The following is an 18,449-nucleotide window of genomic DNA, read 5'->3' as shown; positions in this document are numbered from 1 at the left end:
CTTTCCTTGTCTCCAGAGGAAGCTAGATTAAGCCATCTATTAGCAAGTGTATCTGCTCATAACAACACTGTTACAGAACAATTAGAAAAAAATATGTAAGTAACTGGAGAACAAACCAAAGAATAAGCACTGAAGTTAAGAAATATATATATATTTTTAAACATGTGTCATTCCCCCTTTGATACATAAGTCAGTCATGAAGTCCTAATTCACATTCATTTCTTTAACTTACCAATGGTTCCCTGGGTACCTGTTTATCTTGCTTTCCTCTACTTTGTTCTTCTCCACGGAATTACTCTCTCAACTGTTTCATGTAACACAACCATTATTTTCAATCCAATGCCTCCTAAAACATCACAAACAGCAGTTGAAAAGAAAAACATCTGTCTTTGAAATCTTGTATTTATTTGGGTGTGGGGTTTCCTAAAGCAGAGCAGTGGTTTATTGGGCTGAACTATCCAGATTTCCTCTGAAAATCTCACTTCTAAGTCAAGGACAGTGTCTCTACAAAGACACTATCTAGGCCTCAGTGAATGCACAGTTAGGGGCTCTCTGCTCAGTGTCATGGTATAACGTGCCTGCACAGTTATCCTGAGCAAGGGCCAAAGCCTCTTTCATATTCAGGAATTAAAGAAATCTAGGAGACACAGGGTTCGACTGCACTGGGGCAGGGAAGAGGAATAATATTCACCAGGTGGGCAGCAGATGGCAGAAAGGGGCACTGGCAGCTCAGTGGTAAAAGTAGCTATTAGTGCCATCATCGTCCTTGGAAGTATTGAAGACCCAGATGGATAAAGCCCTGAGTAATCAGGTCTGATATCATAGCTGACCCTGCTTTGAGCAGAGGGTTGGATGAGAGAGCTCCTGAGGTCCCTTCCAATCTGAATTGTTCTATGATCCTCACTGCCTCAACTTCTTAATCTGTCTGCCAGCTGAGAAAAATCACAGGCACTTATGTAAAACAAAGGCTGTACCTCTAGTGGAATTGAGAAATCCATACATCCCTTCCACAAGACAGAACCACGATACCTATGCCATTCCTGACAGATCTGTATTTTATGTTCCTAAAGATTTCCTCTGCAGAGTAATGGAGACTCAACAGCCTCTGATGATAATTTATTCTGGTACACCACTATCCTTAGGAGAGGTTATTCTAACTCAGTAACTAAATCCCTTTTTCTCCAATGTAAATCTATAATTTCTTGTCCCAGGTGATAGATATGGAATGCAGGTTATTCCCTCCCTTGTTATAGCATCTTGTTCTGCATTTATAAATGATAATCAATCTTCTCTTATCTGAACAATCCCAGTTTACTGAAAGTTTCTGTGTTTCAAGTCACTAAACATTCTCTTTGCCCTCCTCTGCACTCTCTCCAGTTGTTCCATATCCTTCACAAGATGCAGCAGCCAGAATTGGACACTGTATGCTCAGCTGAGACTGTGCTGAATATGAGATAAGAAGATATAACAGAAAGGCTGTGCTACACATTACAGTAATGTATGCTTTATTCACAGCAGCACGAGATACATGGCTTGAGCCCAACTCATAATCAGCTATAACTCCAAGCTAAATGTTTTCCCTTAGAATTGGTAATACCCATATTCTAACACCCAGTACTGAAGCAGCTGATAAATTCTCCCTAAACGTTGAACTTCTACCTCTCCTTTCTGGACAATATTTTGACTTATCCAAGTCACATCTTCAACTCTCCAGAATATCTTGACTTCTAATTTAAACATAATAAGCTTGCAAGTTCTTCATAAGCCTAGCACTTCTTCTATTCCACCACCTGATTCATTAATGAAAATATTGACCAGCACTACAGAGTTGTATATGAGGAAGCTGCTATTTCCTGAACTTTTCTCTTAGCCTCCTTCCTCATTTTAAAATCCGTTTCCTTCCTCCCTCCCTAGGGCATCCACAGAGAACAGGCAAAGAAGGAGAGGAGAAGAAAGAGGCTTTCAGCCATCCCAGCAGTCAGACATGTAATTTGGTGGTAGTAAAGGCCACAGGCAGCAGCAAGAAGATACTAGGATGAAGAACTGCAATTCAAAAGCACAACTTTGTACACAGATTTGCAACTCTGTATAAGGCAGCTGATGCCATGACTTGTTTGCCATTTTCCTACAGTTTTAAAAGTGTAGCATTTATACGTCTAAAGGGTCCTGGACAAAAAGCAAGCTCTGCCTGTGATCATGATGCATGCTGTCTCTTACGGTTCAGAGTAAGACAGTAGAAACAGCAGTATCTGATATTCCTACATCACCTGTAAAAGCCTTCTGGCTGAGCTCAGCCCATTCTAATGGCACGCATCAGTCTATAGTGTCTTAGCACTGTTTGAACTTTGTAACTCTTTTCAAATATTCTCCTTGTATGCTCAAACCCGGAAACTTTCAGCTTAATGGCTTAATTGCGCACTCGGATAATGTAAATACAATACTTTGGCTGCTGTTAAAAAAAAAAAAAAAATCCAATTTTGTCTGCTGGCAGAGTATCTAAGTGAGAAGCAATTTGCAGTGAAGAAAATTCTGCCTTATTCCGAATGGAGCCAGAAATCTTGATAAGTTTTATTTGAGTGCTTCCCATTTTGTGGTATTGCCAAACTCTGTCGTCCCCTTCCTAATTGGTAATCTCCCTTTTAAAACAATACCATAATCAAAGGCAATGCCTATATTTTTAATACATCATTAAATAATACGGGCATATTCATGGTGACTCCTACGACAATCAAAAATGAGAGAACTACTCTATATCTAATAGAAGTCAGAATGGGAAATCTGCTGTTTAGAACAGACAGAGTACACAGCTGGAAATCTCACAGCTCAAGTTTTAGATGCATTTGACCTTGGAACTAGTCAGTAGCACACAGTGAAACAGAGTCTCTAATAAAAATAATAATTTTAAAAAATCAGAGTGCTCCTTCTCTATTAGGTTATTCCAGTTTTACGTTAGTGTAGTTGCATCAATTTATGGTCCAGCTACCCTGTTCTAACATTGAAAAAAGAGAGGATCACATGGACCACCAGAAACTTTCAACAAAAGGTTTAACTACATTTTCAAGTCTAATGTCAATATCTATCCAAGAGAGCAGAAAAACCTCTCTTTTCCATCCTATTTCACTACTCAGAAAGAAATACAATTCTTTTTCCTCACCAGAAACTGAGTTTGTTCTCCTCACCCCAGTCAGGATTGACCTATTTAGGTAATCCCTGAAGTATATAACACTATTGCTATGTGCATTGTTTTCTTCCACAAGAATCTCTTCATGTTCCTGACATGTATCACGTGCAGCCGCAAAATATCAGAGGGGGAAATGTAGAGATGCAGAGAAAAATTACACTTAGGATATAATTATAAAAGTACTCAAGATTAGAGAGGGAAAAAAGAAAGAAAAAAAAAACAGTATTTCTTAAAAATAATTTCAGAAACAGAAAGGAGGAAGATTTCTTGGTTTCCAGACCAGGGAAGCATTTTCCACTTAGTTTAAAAGAGTATTGCAGGCTTGTCCTGGCACCTAGTAGTAGCTACACAGGGAAAACACCTCAAGACACCTCCTCCCCTTTCACAATAACTTTTTCACAGCAGTGTTAGCATAAAATAATGACAATCTTGCATCCCTGATGCCGGCTTTTACCCATTGTACCAGACCATTATAAGAATTTGGCAGCCATCCAACAAACCAAAACTGAAAATGATTTAGCTAAAAATAAGTTTTTTTTGCCAGTTTCTTTACAAGCCAAATCAATTCTACAGTCAAGTTCACCACTTTCTTGTGCAAGATCTTGAGCTAGAATAGCACAGTTGTTAACACATGCGTGAAGACTATGCAGATTGTATTATTAGCCAACCTCTAGCTCTAGTCTCAGATTCCCAAAAGACACATTAGTATGTTTTGAGCAGTAGGTTTGGGAGGAGGATTCCGTCACTGAATTCAAACCCAGTCTCACTCACACTAGCTGCACACCAGTACGCTGCTCTCAGTTTTCATCCCTGTAAGGGAAAAATCAAGACCAACGAATTAATGAAATGTCGGGTGAAGAATCAGCTAAACATGTCAAAATGCCACAAAAATATTGTTCCCAGAAGACAGAGAATCAGGAGTTCACCAGAAATGGCATATGGCTGGTGATCATTATTTTAAAAAAAAAAAAAAAAAAAAAAGCCTTCTTGCTCCCCCCCCCCGTTCAGTTGGAATTTTGTCTGCTCCTTTCCCGACTACCACTGTAAGATGATAAATTATTTTACAAAAGACTACAAAATATATATAGCAATGTCTCTAGTTCAAGCTTATTTACAGCATTTTCAAAGATGTGGACAATTTATAAAAATCTGATATAGCTGAACCTCAATATCATCAAATCATAAAAAGTAACAGCAATTGACTCTTAACCATACAGGTAAAATCCAAATCTCAAATGTCATTCTGCTATCGTCTTTTTCTTCATTAACTTTTCTTTCCACATCATGTCTTTCATTATCAATTCTATTCAGTGAACATAGTTCTGCAATTAATTTTGCAGTGTTTTTATTCATTTTTCCCCATCCCATAAACATGTATCTTACAGGATGACACACTATATAAGCTTAACAGGGTTAACAGATGCCAGAAACATACAGCACAGGCATGGAATCCAAATACCTACCCAAGCGTTATATCATTAATAAAAGTTAAAAAAAAAAAAAAAAAAAGTAGCATTCTTTCTGTATAACCTTATTACTCAGTAGAGCAAATACAGAATGAAGCAAGATGAATTTTAATCTGCAATAGACATGCTCTCTTCTGGATTAAGTCCTTGTACTAAGAAATCAAAACATATTTGAAGTGGATAATCAGACTCTTATAAGATGACAAAAATTCAAAGGTCAGTTTCACATTGGTGTAAATCAGCTGAATTGTATTTCATACCATAACATTTACCTGCATCAGTGAAGGACCTACAGACACTGAGAGAACAGCCTGGCAGATAAGACCCTACTCTAGGAACAAGGATCTCAGTTCACTTCCCAACTATGCCGCCATTTTCCTGCATGAACTTTAAGTGCAAATCCCTCCATTCTGAACATCTATTTCTACTCTACGAAATGGAAACAAAACTTTTTTGGACAGTGTATTCAAATTGTAAGTCACTTGAGGCAAGATAAACAGTCACTCTTGTGATCATAGTATAAACATAATATTCATCCATTTTTTCACTAACTACTGATCTGGTCTCTGTAAGGTAGTCCAAAAGACTCATATTTTCACACTGTGATTCTGTCATGTGCAAAGGCATTTCTAATAAACCTGACCAAAAAACTTTCCCAAGTTATTTCCCAAACTACTAACCTCTAAACTGCAAAAGACTACATAACCACAGCATGGAAGTGGTGACATTTCTGTTTTTCCAGTGTTTCCTTGTCAAGTAGCGCCTCAAGCAGTTACTAACACTACCATCCTAAAGACTACATTAAACACCCATTCAGTAGATACAGCCCATTACCTTGTGATGTCTGTTAAATCTCCACCATCGTCCTAACAGTTCCACCTAACATCCAAGTTCCCTCCAAGACCCTTCACAACTTAGTTACTTCTTGCCTCTGTTCATATTCTTGAGATTAATTCAAGTGGCTTTTTTGAATACCTGATTTCTTTTTAGCACCAAGATTTCAACAAGAGATGTAGCCCCAAGGCATAATTTAAAGTTCATAGCGGTGCAGTCAACACACTGGAGGGAAGGGTTGCCACCCAGAGGGACCTTGACAGGCTCAAGGGGAGGGCCAGCGTGAACCTCATGAAGTTCAACAAGGTCAAATGTAAGGTCCTGCATCTGGGTCTAGGTAATCCCAAACGTGAATACAAGCTGGGCAACTAGTGGATAGAGAGCAGCTCTGTGGAGCAGAACTTGAGGGTACAAGTGGATGCAAAATTTGACATGACCAGCAATGTGTTTTTGCAGCACAGAAAGCCAACCATACCCTGGGCTGCATCAAAAGAAGCGTAGCTACAAGGTTGAGGGAGGTGATTCTCCCCCTCTGCTCTGGTCTCACAAGACCCTACCTGGAGTATTGCACTCAGCTCTAGGGCCCACAGCATAAAAAAAGACATGGACCTGTTGGGGCAAGTCCAGAAGAGAGCCACAAGGACAAACAGGGGGTGGGAGCACCTATCCTATGAAGAAAGGCTGAGAAAGTTGGGGTTGTTCAGCCTGGAGAAGAAAAGGCTCCATGAAGACCTTAGAGCAGCCTTCCAGTATCTAAAGGGGGCCTACACAAAAGCTGGGAAGGGACTCTTTTGCAGAGTGTGTTATATAACAGGACAAGGAGTAATGGTTTTAAACTAAAAAAGGGTAGGTTTAGGTTAGATATAAGGAAGAAATTCTTCACAACAAGGGCAGTGAAACAGAGGAACAGGCTGCCAAGAGAAGTTATGGATGTCCCATCCCTGGAACTGCTTGGATGGGGCTTTGGGCAACCTGATCTAGTGAAAAGTGTGATGTCTCTAGGGAGACTAGATGGTCTTTGAGGTCCCTTCCAATCTAAACCATTCTATGATTCTCTCAAAATTCATTAGGCCAAAATAATATTCACTCTGAACCCTGACATTTTCTTGCCACTATCTCCTATTAGTGTCTGTCATTTTCAACTTTCATGGGAACTGCTACCACAAAAATGGAGAGCGCAAATACTCTCACAAGCAGTGGAGAAGGAACTACTATGCCAAAATAAAGCACTGCAACATAGCCTGTAAAGAGGAAGGTAAGTGAATTCATTTCAGGTTGCTCATAAGGCCCAAGAAACCAGTTTTATTCAGTTTGAGATGGGGAAAATACACTTTGAAATATATCGGTTATTCTCAATAAGGAAGCATTCAGAAAGGCATTTATGTGAAATAGCTTGCGCTGCTGATCTGGTACTACAAGTATTAACAAAATTATATCCATGTCCAAATTCAGGCACTTTGAACTAGACAAATAAGCAAATTAGACAAAACAAACAAACAAAAAACCCACCAATATCAAAAATGATCTACTTGGAGCAGATTGTTAAAAATCAGCTCACCTGAACTTGTTCACACTGAATTAAATAATTTTATGCAGGCAAGTAATTTGCAGAGAAAGATGCCTAAAATATTTGCACAGAGAAAGGAGTTAAAAATCTGTTAAATTACCTGTGGTGAAGTGCTTCCCAATTTCACCACTGCAGTATGTTCTACTATTTCAGCAGGAGAAAATAATTAGATTTCCAAAGTAATTCATACATACCTCAATAACCTTGTACTAATCTGCAAGGTCTGGAAATCAAGCTGAGATCTCACAACAGGACCAGTATAAATAGGGAAAATATTTAATGGCTTCAATGATTAGCCATACCATTAGGGATAAATGGACGGTGCAACTTTATGAATTTACTTCAAGTTGTGCATATTTGGTATATTATGTAATATACCAAATATCTATAGGACAATAAGGCAAACTTGCCATTCTCTCATTCCTTTTAAAAGAGTTAAATCAATTTTCCAAATGTCTTGGCTAAAGTTATCCACAAAGTATTATTGACAATGCTGTTTTTGAGTAAGGATTCGAGATTGCAAGGAGGTGGAGCATAAGATTTGACTCATCCTTCCAGATGTACCTGGAGATGACAGTGATTTATACTTCTGCAGAATAATCTGGCCCAATGAGGTGACATAAATCAAATATTTTATTGTTGCTCTTATAGAAGTAATAACAAAAACAACTCACAGGACCCTAGCGTATGCTCCTAAGGATAATGCAACCAGGTAAAGCTGTAGGGGAATACAGCCTGTACATAGAAGAAAACATGTACAATTAAACCCTGGGAATTAAACCATTTGTAAAGATTTTTTTTTTTTTTTAAGAAAAAAAGAAAAAAATGCATTCAGTTAACAAAATGAAGGCAGGGGGGTTGGACTAGCTGATCTTCAGAGGTCTCTTCCAACCCCTCCCATTCTGTGATTCTGTGAAAATTAACCTCATTTTTCCTTATAGAACAATCAACCAAAAAGCTATATTTCTTTTTCTCCTCAGCTTGGCAGAGTTTAAACACTTCACTCCAGCTTTCCAGAGCTTAGTCTATCTATTTCATTAACAATATTTCAAAGCCAGCCCATTCAGACCTTTTTGGAAAGTCTTTTTGGAAAATGAAAGCAGCAAAGGACTAAGCCAGAAAAAAAAAAAAAAAAAAAAAAAAAAAACCACTGTTGTCCTACTTTTACATAATAGCACAAGAGCAGAATAGCAAGATTAATTTGTGCTGCCTGTCTGAAGGGCCAGGAACCTTATTACGAGGCCTTCAGGCATGCATCCTTCTCCCCTGCTTTAGGGTACTGCACAAGAGGTACCACAGCCATCCTTCCCCCCCTGCTTACACAAAGAGGAGGAAGAGGCCTTACCTTTCCCCAAGGTGGACATACTGAAAAATAATCCTAAGTAAAAGATGTAATAAATAAATAAATAATAATACAATAATCCTCACTAAATTCTTGTTTCAACTATTAGGAGTCAGGCCCATCTTTTTTTTTTTCCATCACTTAGATAAAATCATTGTATAAATTCTAGTCAAAGTCACAAATCATTTCAAAATGATTGAAATTACATTTCTTGGGGAATTATTTGCTGGAGAAAAAATAATTTAAAGAAAGATTAGATCTCCTCAGGAAAGAATGGCTCTGCATTCTCTTCCTGAATTTATCACTAGCTTGTTTATTGTTTAACTTGCTTAGTTAAGTTATTGAAATTCTCTCTGCCTGACTTCTCTTATTGTTGTGGATAGTGATATAGATGTGGATAGTGATGCTGTCTATTTGTTAGGATGCTACAAAGCTGCATCACTAATATCAAAGGTCTTTGAGATTTGTGTATGGCAGACATCGTGGACATGCAAAAAATAAGATTTCATACTAAGCAGCAAAAATGTGTTTTACTCATTTGAATATAAGACAGGTGGAATTATCAAATGCAAAGACATATCTAACTCCAGGAAATAGAAATTAAGAAAATCTAAAGCACTCTGAAGAGAATTATAATATTGCTGAATTTAGTAATCATTCGTGAATTCAATGACAAAATTTTGCTGCTGTTCAAAATCATCATTCCATTAAATGTTTAACTCCTTACTGTAGAGATTTAAAATGCATATTTTATGATATGTTAACTTTTGGTGACAAAAAGCTGTAATCTTATTTTAAGTTGTTCCAAATGTACATTTAATTTAGATTTAATTAGAAATATGAATGATGAGTAATTATTACCCAGTTTGTTGACAGAGGCCCCATCCAGCAGCTCTACCATCAGGGCATGCAAAAATCTTGAGTGAGGAACTTCTCATAAGGAACTATGACATTGTGCACAGCTCTCTGAGTAGCCTCTAAAAAGTCAGACTACAAACATTGATGCTTCTTTTTCTTTAATTAATCACCAGTAGGTCACATTTTTTCCCCAAGGTTAACTCACTCATTCTTCTGGGATAGTTCCCTTGATTAACCATATTTCTCATGGAAAGCCATGAGTAGCAGCCTGACTTCCATTTCTAAAGGCACTATCTAGACTCTCTCTGTAAATGACAATCTGGGAAGGCAGCAGGAATGGAGGAGGGCTCTCACATCAGCAGCACAGTTGAGCTGATGCAGGTGGTCATAACTTATTGCAGATGGAAGTATAAATTGGTAAGAACTCTCGCAGGGCCAAAGCATTAAGTATGTACGTACTATACCACATGCATGAGTTTGAAACCTCAATGACTTTCCCAGGAGAAGTACGGGGGAACTGAATGGTGGAGTTTTTTTCTTTCATCTGGAGGAAAAGGTCCCAAAGGAAAAGAGTGATGAGATGTTTGTTTATCATTCTTAAATGAGCTGCTAGAAAAGAAAAGAAATGTTGAAATATTTTCATCTGAAGCAGAGGAAAGATGGGGTCTTCTGTTTTTACTACTTAACAAGCCAATAGCATGAAAACACAGTAGTGGATCTTCACCATACACCAAGACAAGGTATGTGTTGCAGGAAAAGGAAATGAGGTTTATGTTCAATTCTCTTGCCCACAGTTTAAAAGAGGGAGAGACACTCAAAGAACCCACCAACTCTAAGTTAAAAGGCCATCTATTACATTGCAACTGTGCACTTCTGCTTCGAATGTAGCAAACTGCATGAGTTTGGTACCCTAAACTCAAAAAAAGAAACTACCCATGGCTCCAAGGGGGAAAAAGAAGTTAGACTTTGAACATATGTACATCCTAGTGTGGCTCTGTGAGTCTCTACAGATGCCTTCAATCCCCAAAATTCTAAATAGTGAAGATGCTGTTAGGCTGGAAGCAGAGAGATTTTACCCAGTTGTTTCCAATTTAAGGATGTAGCAATCCCCTGAGAAAGATCATTGAATCATTCATTCAGATTCCCCTTGTACCCTCTAGATTTATCTTGCTTCTCAAATCATGTAAAGTTCTCCAAACATTGTCCCCAATGCACAAGGATTAAATCTGTTTTTCTAGGCTAGGGAGCCTCTGTAACATTGCTGAAGTAAGGCTTGGATTCCATGGAATAGTAGTGCTAGTGTATTCTACAGTTAACAAATATATCGGTATTTAATCCACCAAACATCATAAACACTAGTGCAAACATTTTAATAAGCTACTGTGTAGTCATTAAATATTGAAATCTGTTCTTAATTAAGTGCTTTGTTTAACATAAAAATCCTCATTCTCAATGCAAGATTTAGCCCTGTTCCAACACAAGGGCAACAGCATGACGTGTTAGACCATCTGTGTTTACAATCACTGGCTTTCCTAATGTATACATGAAAATGAGGTCAAGCCTAAAACAGGTTGCTTTATTTAGTTAGAAGATAACTCAGACTGTTACTAGACGTCAAAATCCATGGTTTTTCATAGATCTGACCAACTAAATACAACTTTCTATAGAAATGAACTGCTCTGTTGAAATAACGCTTCTGAAAGTTTTCCACATTTCTTTGAAAAAGATGCAGTGCTGCAGAATTACATAAATTTATCCATTTTTCTATTATAAGTACTCGTGACAATGTGTATGCTGACAATCAGAGGAAAACACAGCAATCACTTTTTAAAGATTTTATAAAATCTAAACCAAGTTGTGCACTGACTCTTTTTTTTCTATTAAGTTTGTATCTTCAAACAGAATTTAGGTGATATGTGATTTCACTTTAAAATTACATCTTCCAGACCCATCCAACGTTTAAACATACTTTTACTATTTCTCAACTCCACAAGGATAATTACTGGCAGATTAACAGAAGATGATATTCAGCTACGCAGTCGTTACCAAACAGAATTATACTATCAATAGTCTCACATTGCATTAATAAATATATTGCTATAGAAAGAGGACAAACCTGTGGATGAGAAAGAGGCTTGGCATGGGAAGAAATGGAAGAGAAAGCACATCACAGCACAATGGAGAAGTTTGTGCTAATGTCTACAGCAAAATAAAGCCACTCCTTGTGAGAACTGCAGCCACAACTACCACCAGCCTGTGTAAATTCACATATAAGGCAGAAGGTCTCTGTTTGCCTGGAGTTAATGTATCCTGACACACACACACACACAAAAAAAATTGTACAATCTGAGAAATCACTTGCTGAAAGTATACATATGTTGTATACCTCTACAGCACTATACCTTAGGGCAATACCTTTTCCCAAGAATAACAAATGAAATTCAGAAGGTAATTTTAAGAGCTTACAAGATAACTCATCCACGTGCTGTCTGGGAGTTACATTTCATCCTGGACAGATATGCCCAGCATTAGGCACAAGGTTTATTAAATTCAACACATGAATATGTGGAAGCAGGCTACTATATCTCAAGCAGGGTACTATTTCCCATAATGTTTGGTGGTTGTCTAAAATCATCAGTGCCAGTAAACATGATAATTTAGCATTCTTTTAGAAAAACAGTCATGTCCAGCTTTCAGAGTTTCAAAAGAAAATTTTAAAAATATATAAGCTTTACTAGCTTGTATAGCCAGATGGCAAATAATATTTAAAGAAAGTAACTGAAATGTATTTATAATCTCAATTATATTTGTTTTGAATTTTTATCACTAGGGTTGCCAAAGCCCTAACTTTATAAACATATGAGAGGTTGGGATACCCAGGGTGGTGAAGAATTGTCTACAATGACTCTTAGAATTATCATGGGTAACTACTGCATTGAATCAAGGTAGAAACATTTAGAAAAATAATGCCAGTGTGTGGAAGAAAATGTGGAAGATTGCAGACATCATTCTCAGTCACCATTTTTCTTTTCTTCCTATGCCTTTGATCTAGAGAGCAGCAATAAAAGAGATATGAGCAATAAAAGAAAAATCGTATTAAAAAAAAAGAGGCATCAGAGGCTTATTAAACAGAGTCAGTTGCAGGGATTGCAGGAGAATACACAAACCAAAACCAAAAAAAAAAAAAAATGCAGTTTTAGATTTTGAATCATGACTTTTTTAATTTTATTTTTGAAGAATTTCAGGGCTAGTTTTTTTAAGAATAAATACAACAAAAATTTCTAAACTCTTTGACCACCTATAGGCATTGCTGTAAAATCTACCTCAATATGATTTAATACTGCAAAAAAAAAAAAAAAGACTTCCTCCAAATAGTTTCTAACAAATCAGCTATTTGATTTACATTAGTCATTATAAAAAATTCTTTTTGCATTGCTTTATGTTTGACTTCTGAGAGTGAAGAATCAATAAGCACTTGACTACAGATCCTCAAAGTATTGTTTTAGAGTGATCAGGCATGGTTGACGTTGCTTAACTAACAGCACAAAAGCTCAAAATACTCATTTACAGAAAAGATGCACTACAGATGGCAACCATTACCTTCCCAAATTCCCCCAGATTGCTTCTCCACGATGCTCCCACTCTGATCTGGAGGAAGTACAGTATATGAAAGGCAAGACAATTGTTCAGGCACTGCTTAGCTGGTAACATATTCTCTTTACACACTTACCAAAAAAAAAAAAAAAAAAGGAAAAAAAGGATGTTAAAGTGAAGTAGGTTTTTTGATGAAAGAGCTGCAGAATATACAAAGTTCACCTCCCCTTACATAGGACAAATGCTATTTCTGTCACTGTTAAGCTAAGGTAGCCACAGCCCAAACACAGGAGAACTAAAACAGCTCAGGAATATTCTGTTTTCTTGTTTCAAAACTGATTTATTTTTTTTTTAATTTCAAATACCTTTCCTTTTTGAAATAAGAAAATTCCTTTATTAAATTTATAGCAGAGTTTCAAAATATTAAGCCATCTATTTCAACATTTTCCTCTGCATTTTTTTCGCCTCACTTTGTACCATTTCTAAATTTGAAGTAAAAAGTCAGCTGAAATCAATTTTTTAATAACGATCCCAAGCAAGTTTGCATTGTTTCTTTTGATTGCATCTTCATATATTTTTATACAATTTTTCTATCATGATAAAATTTTGACAAGCATCAATATCTTTTGACAAGCTGGTGTCTTTAAAAAGAGAAAATAGCAGAAAATATCCCCCTAGAACTCATCAGGCATGGTTTGGGTAAATATATGTATATATATATACACACACATATAGTTTATTTAAAGGATTTTATCCAACAACCTTGGCTATGCTTATTAGAAAAGACACTTTACAATACTTAAATCATTTATATGCAATACTCCTAGATTTGAAGGACCATATAATCTGCAAATATAAAGAGAAAGATCTTCCTAATACCCGTGTGTATTCAAAGACGTAATTAACTTCCAAAAAAATCCCAAAAATCTCTCTTCTTTAGCTATTACTTCATATCACCCTCATTCCTTTACTGCCAAAGCTAAATATGCTATATATATTTTTGAATTTGGTTTCTGAAATCCTATTACCTGTGTTGTAAGAGGTCTGAAAAAGCCATCTTTGTCTATGTCTATGCCATCTTTCTCATCTATAAATGATTTATCCATTTAAATAAATAAATAAATGCAGGCATGCAAATTGGTAATAAACTGACTGCCATAAGCACTTATTTTTAGGACAGGATGCAGACATGCCTTCATAAGAATTGCACTCCTTAAAGACAAAACACAGAGCATGAACCTATCGCTAAAATAATTATTTTCTTAAATAGTAAAAGCACTAAAATTTCACTCGTCTGTTTGTTCATTTTCATATGCTACTGTTAATTACAATGGAACTTGGGTTACGTATTGTTTTCTGTTGGTTATGACCAGTCTGGGAATTCCCAAGGACTGCCTGAATAAAAATATTCAATTCAATATTCAAGTTATGTTCAGCAGAGTGTAAAGCACATCTACACATAGCTCTTATTTCTTTCTGAACTATCGTAACCACAATAGAAGGAACAGTGGGAGCACAGCATTCATACACTAATAAATAGAAATCGAAGTAGGAACTGCTGAAATGAAATCAGGAATTAAGAGCCACTTGTTGTTATTCCCTGCACTCTATAGCATGACACAATTACATAATAGGCATAGTTAATTTCAGATGTCCCAGGTACAAGGTGGCTATCAAATCGTGTTCACACCAAGTACTAAATTATACTATGAGATGCCTCAATACTTTCAATGGCACTATTAGTTGAATAAATGCTGCATAATGCAAGCATTACTATTCAAACCTGGCCATAATTTCTAAAATGAAATGTGATCGCTTCAGGTACTTACTTGAAATAGCAAAAGCTACTATGGTTAGCTGTTAGTATTACCAATGCAAATGTTGAATGTATACATACAACTTCATTAAAAAAAGAAAAAAGTGCAGTATGAATTTTTCATTTATTTATTCTAAACTGTGTTTAAAATTCTAATTCAAAAGCCCACCTCCCAATACTTAGGGAAGGCCATTTGGAGCTACCCCTTGGGACAAATAATTTGGAAAGTGGAGATCCACATCTGGAGTTTGAACTTTTATTTAGTAAAGTTAATAAGAGTATTGTCACAAATTTCAAGGGCAGAAGAAACAACTCTTTATAATGCATTGTCACACAAGCATTCTTAAGGAAGGATTGCATTCTTCAGGACTGAAACTTTAGCTGCAGCAGCATGCTGCTCATGTCTGAGCTTTGAGATTGCTTTGTTAGTCCTCCCCTGAGAATTCGATGGATTTGGTTCAAGCACCATTGAATGTGATGCTGTATTAATTGCCCTGGAGGGTAGCAAGGCCTTTGAACTGTGGCTGTGAGTGATATTTTGCTACAAGACATGTGTCAGCACTTGGCTGGTTAACTCTAGGGCTGGGTTGTACAGCATGCTGAGACCAAGTATCTGGAAAACTACTTTGCATCCTAATCTTACATCTGTTTTCTATCACACTGTGAGATTGACTGGCCATTCTATCAGAGAAGCATCATTCTGGAATAGACAGTCTAAGTAAAAATATTGTACTGTCAAAGAATATTAAGGATGTGCCATCATCTGTTATAGTTCATAACACCAGCTGGCAGACAGAGACACCAAAGTATTATAGTGGCTGATGCTTTGCCCTTTCCTCTGTAAAGCAATAGTCTGTGCCCAACTTGGTGTACAGTAAACTAAAGCTAAAACAGTTCCACAGTCCCACTAGTCTCTGCTTGTGGGTGTAATTTTTCTTTAGGTACAACCGCAGGCAGAATTCCTATCACACAATCATCTAGCACACAGTCCATTACCATCAGTATTAGAACAGCACCAAGAGGTCACAGAGCTTTAGAGGTCACAGCACTCACCTGAACATTACAGACTCCGTTCCGGTTCTGTCCTCCCAGAAGAGCTTCAGTCCGTATCTCCTTTTCCTTTGGAGATCAGCAAACCAGGTTACGATGCGGTGTTCTGTCCGCACAGTCCTTTCTAAAGTCATGCCACTTTGCATTGTAAAGTCAAGAAAAAGAGAGCAGGAAAGTGAGTGTTGCTTCTACAGCTGAGTGCGTAAGGGCACTCACCTAGTCTTGAAAAAAATGATTTCTGATTCTTAGTCTGAAAACAGTTTCTACTTTACATATAGCAGGTGAAATACCTACCAGTTACATTTAACTCATGCTCCTACAATATCTTTGTATGGAAGAGATCACTGTCACCATCTTTTGTGTGGTTCCCAGTTCTGGAGTATTTGTTATGTGTTGCAAGCATAACAAGCTCCCTAGAGGACACAGACAGAGAAATGCTTAGAACGAAAACAAAGATCCTGATCTGCCTGAAGTACAGGTTTCCAAGATGCTAACCTCTGGCAAGAGCAAGGCAGTCATAGTCATACACAAAAGCAGGAATTGTACGAGCCTGAAATATTTCAGTGAACAGAATCATTCTCATGGCTGGAGGCATGCATGGAGAATAGGAAGAATTAAACTTACTTGTGGGACTTAAGATTTAGATGTCAAGTTCCACTTTCAGTGCCTTGAACATTTTTCCTCTTTTTTTTTTTTCCTTTTCTCCTTCCTTTTTTGCTTCCTTTCTCCTTTTGCTTTCCTTTCTGTCTCTTCCATTTGTTTTCTGATTTACTCTTAATAGAATTCTCTGACAGCAGGGAACAGAATTTGCCATTGTTATTTAAAAACAAAACAAAATCCTTCCTCCCTTTCCAAAAGGACATGAACTACACCTTCCCCAGTTATCCCTGCTAATAGTAATGTTTGGTAGTAATAATTAATCTTTTTAGTTTAGAAAGCGTATGTGGGTTTCAAGTGGATGTATGAAAACAGCAATCAAATTCAGAAGATATGTTAACAAAGGTGCCATTAAAAGATCTAAGACCGTGTACACATCTACATATTGACATGTGAAGCAGAAATTTGATATAAATTCCTGCATAAAATAATAAACCTCCTCTAGCCATTTATTTGATATTCTATAACATCAGTCAAAGAAATTTTTTTAAAAAAAAAAAAACGCCTAAGAATGCATACAACACTTTAAACTATGGGTTCTCTTTTTTTTTTTTTCTTTTTTTTTTTAACCTCTTTTAACCCATCACAGCAAAAATACTTAGGTAAAAGAGATGATATTTAAAACTGAATACTTGACAAGGACATCACCTTAAGATTAAAGAGAGAAACATTGTGTTAATGCAGTATTTCAAACTGCAGTCTGACAGAGCAACACCCCGTGACACAAAAGAAACACAAAGTATAGTCAGTCTTTTGATCTAGGACAAAGAGTTATCTTTCATATTGCTGGTAACATGACCTAAATAATAGAGAAATATTACTAAGATATCTGCAACTTTGACCAATGGAGAGATATATGTAACCTCCTCTTAGGATTTGCCACATTCAGCATGATGAGAGACGTTTTGCTTCTATATAACAGTAAGAGAATTTAGCTAGAAACTTTCCTGAGAAAATGCCCATAGACATATTTGATGATTTAAAAGTTAAATAACAATCCCTTGCTAAGTAAAACGTCTTAAAAACCACATTCAACTCCTTTTAGGGCCCAGTGCACCTATTGAAGCTGACAGAAAAAAAATCTCATTAAAGTCAATTCATGCAACCAGAGAATCTCCCTAACAAGATCAAGGGGTTCATATGAAGGGATATTTGGTGCGATTGCACTCCCTCCCGTGATCCGTGTTCTGACTGGTGCAGTATTATCACTGCAGTTCAGCTGCTAACTACCAGAGTCCATCTGTTAGTGTAAGGAGAACATTTTCATGACTTAAGATGTTACCAGGTACTTAGTTTAAAAGAAAAAGGAACAAGCTAGAAGTCTCTACATCTAAACTGTCAAACAAGAAACTTTTGCACCAAGTAACAGTATAGTTTTGCAGGCATTTATCGAGATAACCCATCAGGCTGACACTTGACATGCAAATTGTATAGTAAAACTGACAGCTCAAATAATAATGCATCTGCCTAGATCTATTTTACACAGCCACTAGTGCAATAGACTTTTTGAAAGCATCCTTGATATCCATTTCAAATCTAGACTGATATGATGTCAACCTGAAAAATCTGCTAGTTTATTTAGAACTAACTATTTGAAGACAGCTCATTCTGTGATTATTAAATTAATTTCTGATACAATTGACAATATTTTGTATTCATATATCCCATTAGATTTTAATCAGCTAAAAAATCAACACAGACCACATATTTGATCATTTCAGTTGAACCCATTGCCATGCCTGTAGGCCAAGGGATTACACTAAGCTATCCCTCTGTTGTAGTTGCCTGCTCTGCAGGGTACGTTCTCTCCTCATAATAACCTGATATCCAAAGAAGCAATGAGTTAAGACTTCCAGGGCCAAGTCAAATACTCATAGCCATCCAAAAGAAACAGCTCTGCTGTACTGCAATGGAGTAGGTACTTTCAAAGCACTTGCACTGCTTACATCTACGTTGGCTGTTAGCTGGGAACTGCAACAGAGATCTCAGTGCCATCCTGGGTGTTGAGCAACTTCACTTTCTACAGAGACCTGCAAGAGCTCATTGCAGGGCAGTCTCTGCATTTTGTGACACTGGGCTATAAA

General features: G+C 37.0%; 1 long non-coding RNA gene across 1 annotated transcript; it reads right to left on the bottom strand.

The window, feature by feature from the left end:
- Nucleotides 1-3,843: 3,843 nt before the first annotated feature.
- LOC125182684 (uncharacterized) lies at nt 3,844-16,861 on the bottom strand. The gene is made up of 4 exons (XR_010833576.1): nt 16,333-16,861; nt 16,003-16,121; nt 15,712-15,846; nt 3,844-3,991 (listed from the first exon to the last, which is right to left on the bottom strand). It is a non-coding gene; the product is annotated as an uncharacterized lncRNA (long non-coding RNA).
- Between the last annotated feature and the right edge of the window lie 1,588 nt (nt 16,862-18,449).

The sequence above is a fragment of the Anser cygnoides genome, chromosome 9, assembly GCF_040182565.1.
Source record: "Anser cygnoides isolate HZ-2024a breed goose chromosome 9, Taihu_goose_T2T_genome, whole genome shotgun sequence".
Classification (NCBI taxonomy): domain Eukaryota; kingdom Metazoa; phylum Chordata; class Aves; order Anseriformes; family Anatidae; genus Anser; species Anser cygnoides.
This window is presented reverse-complemented; position numbering and strand designations above follow the sequence as displayed.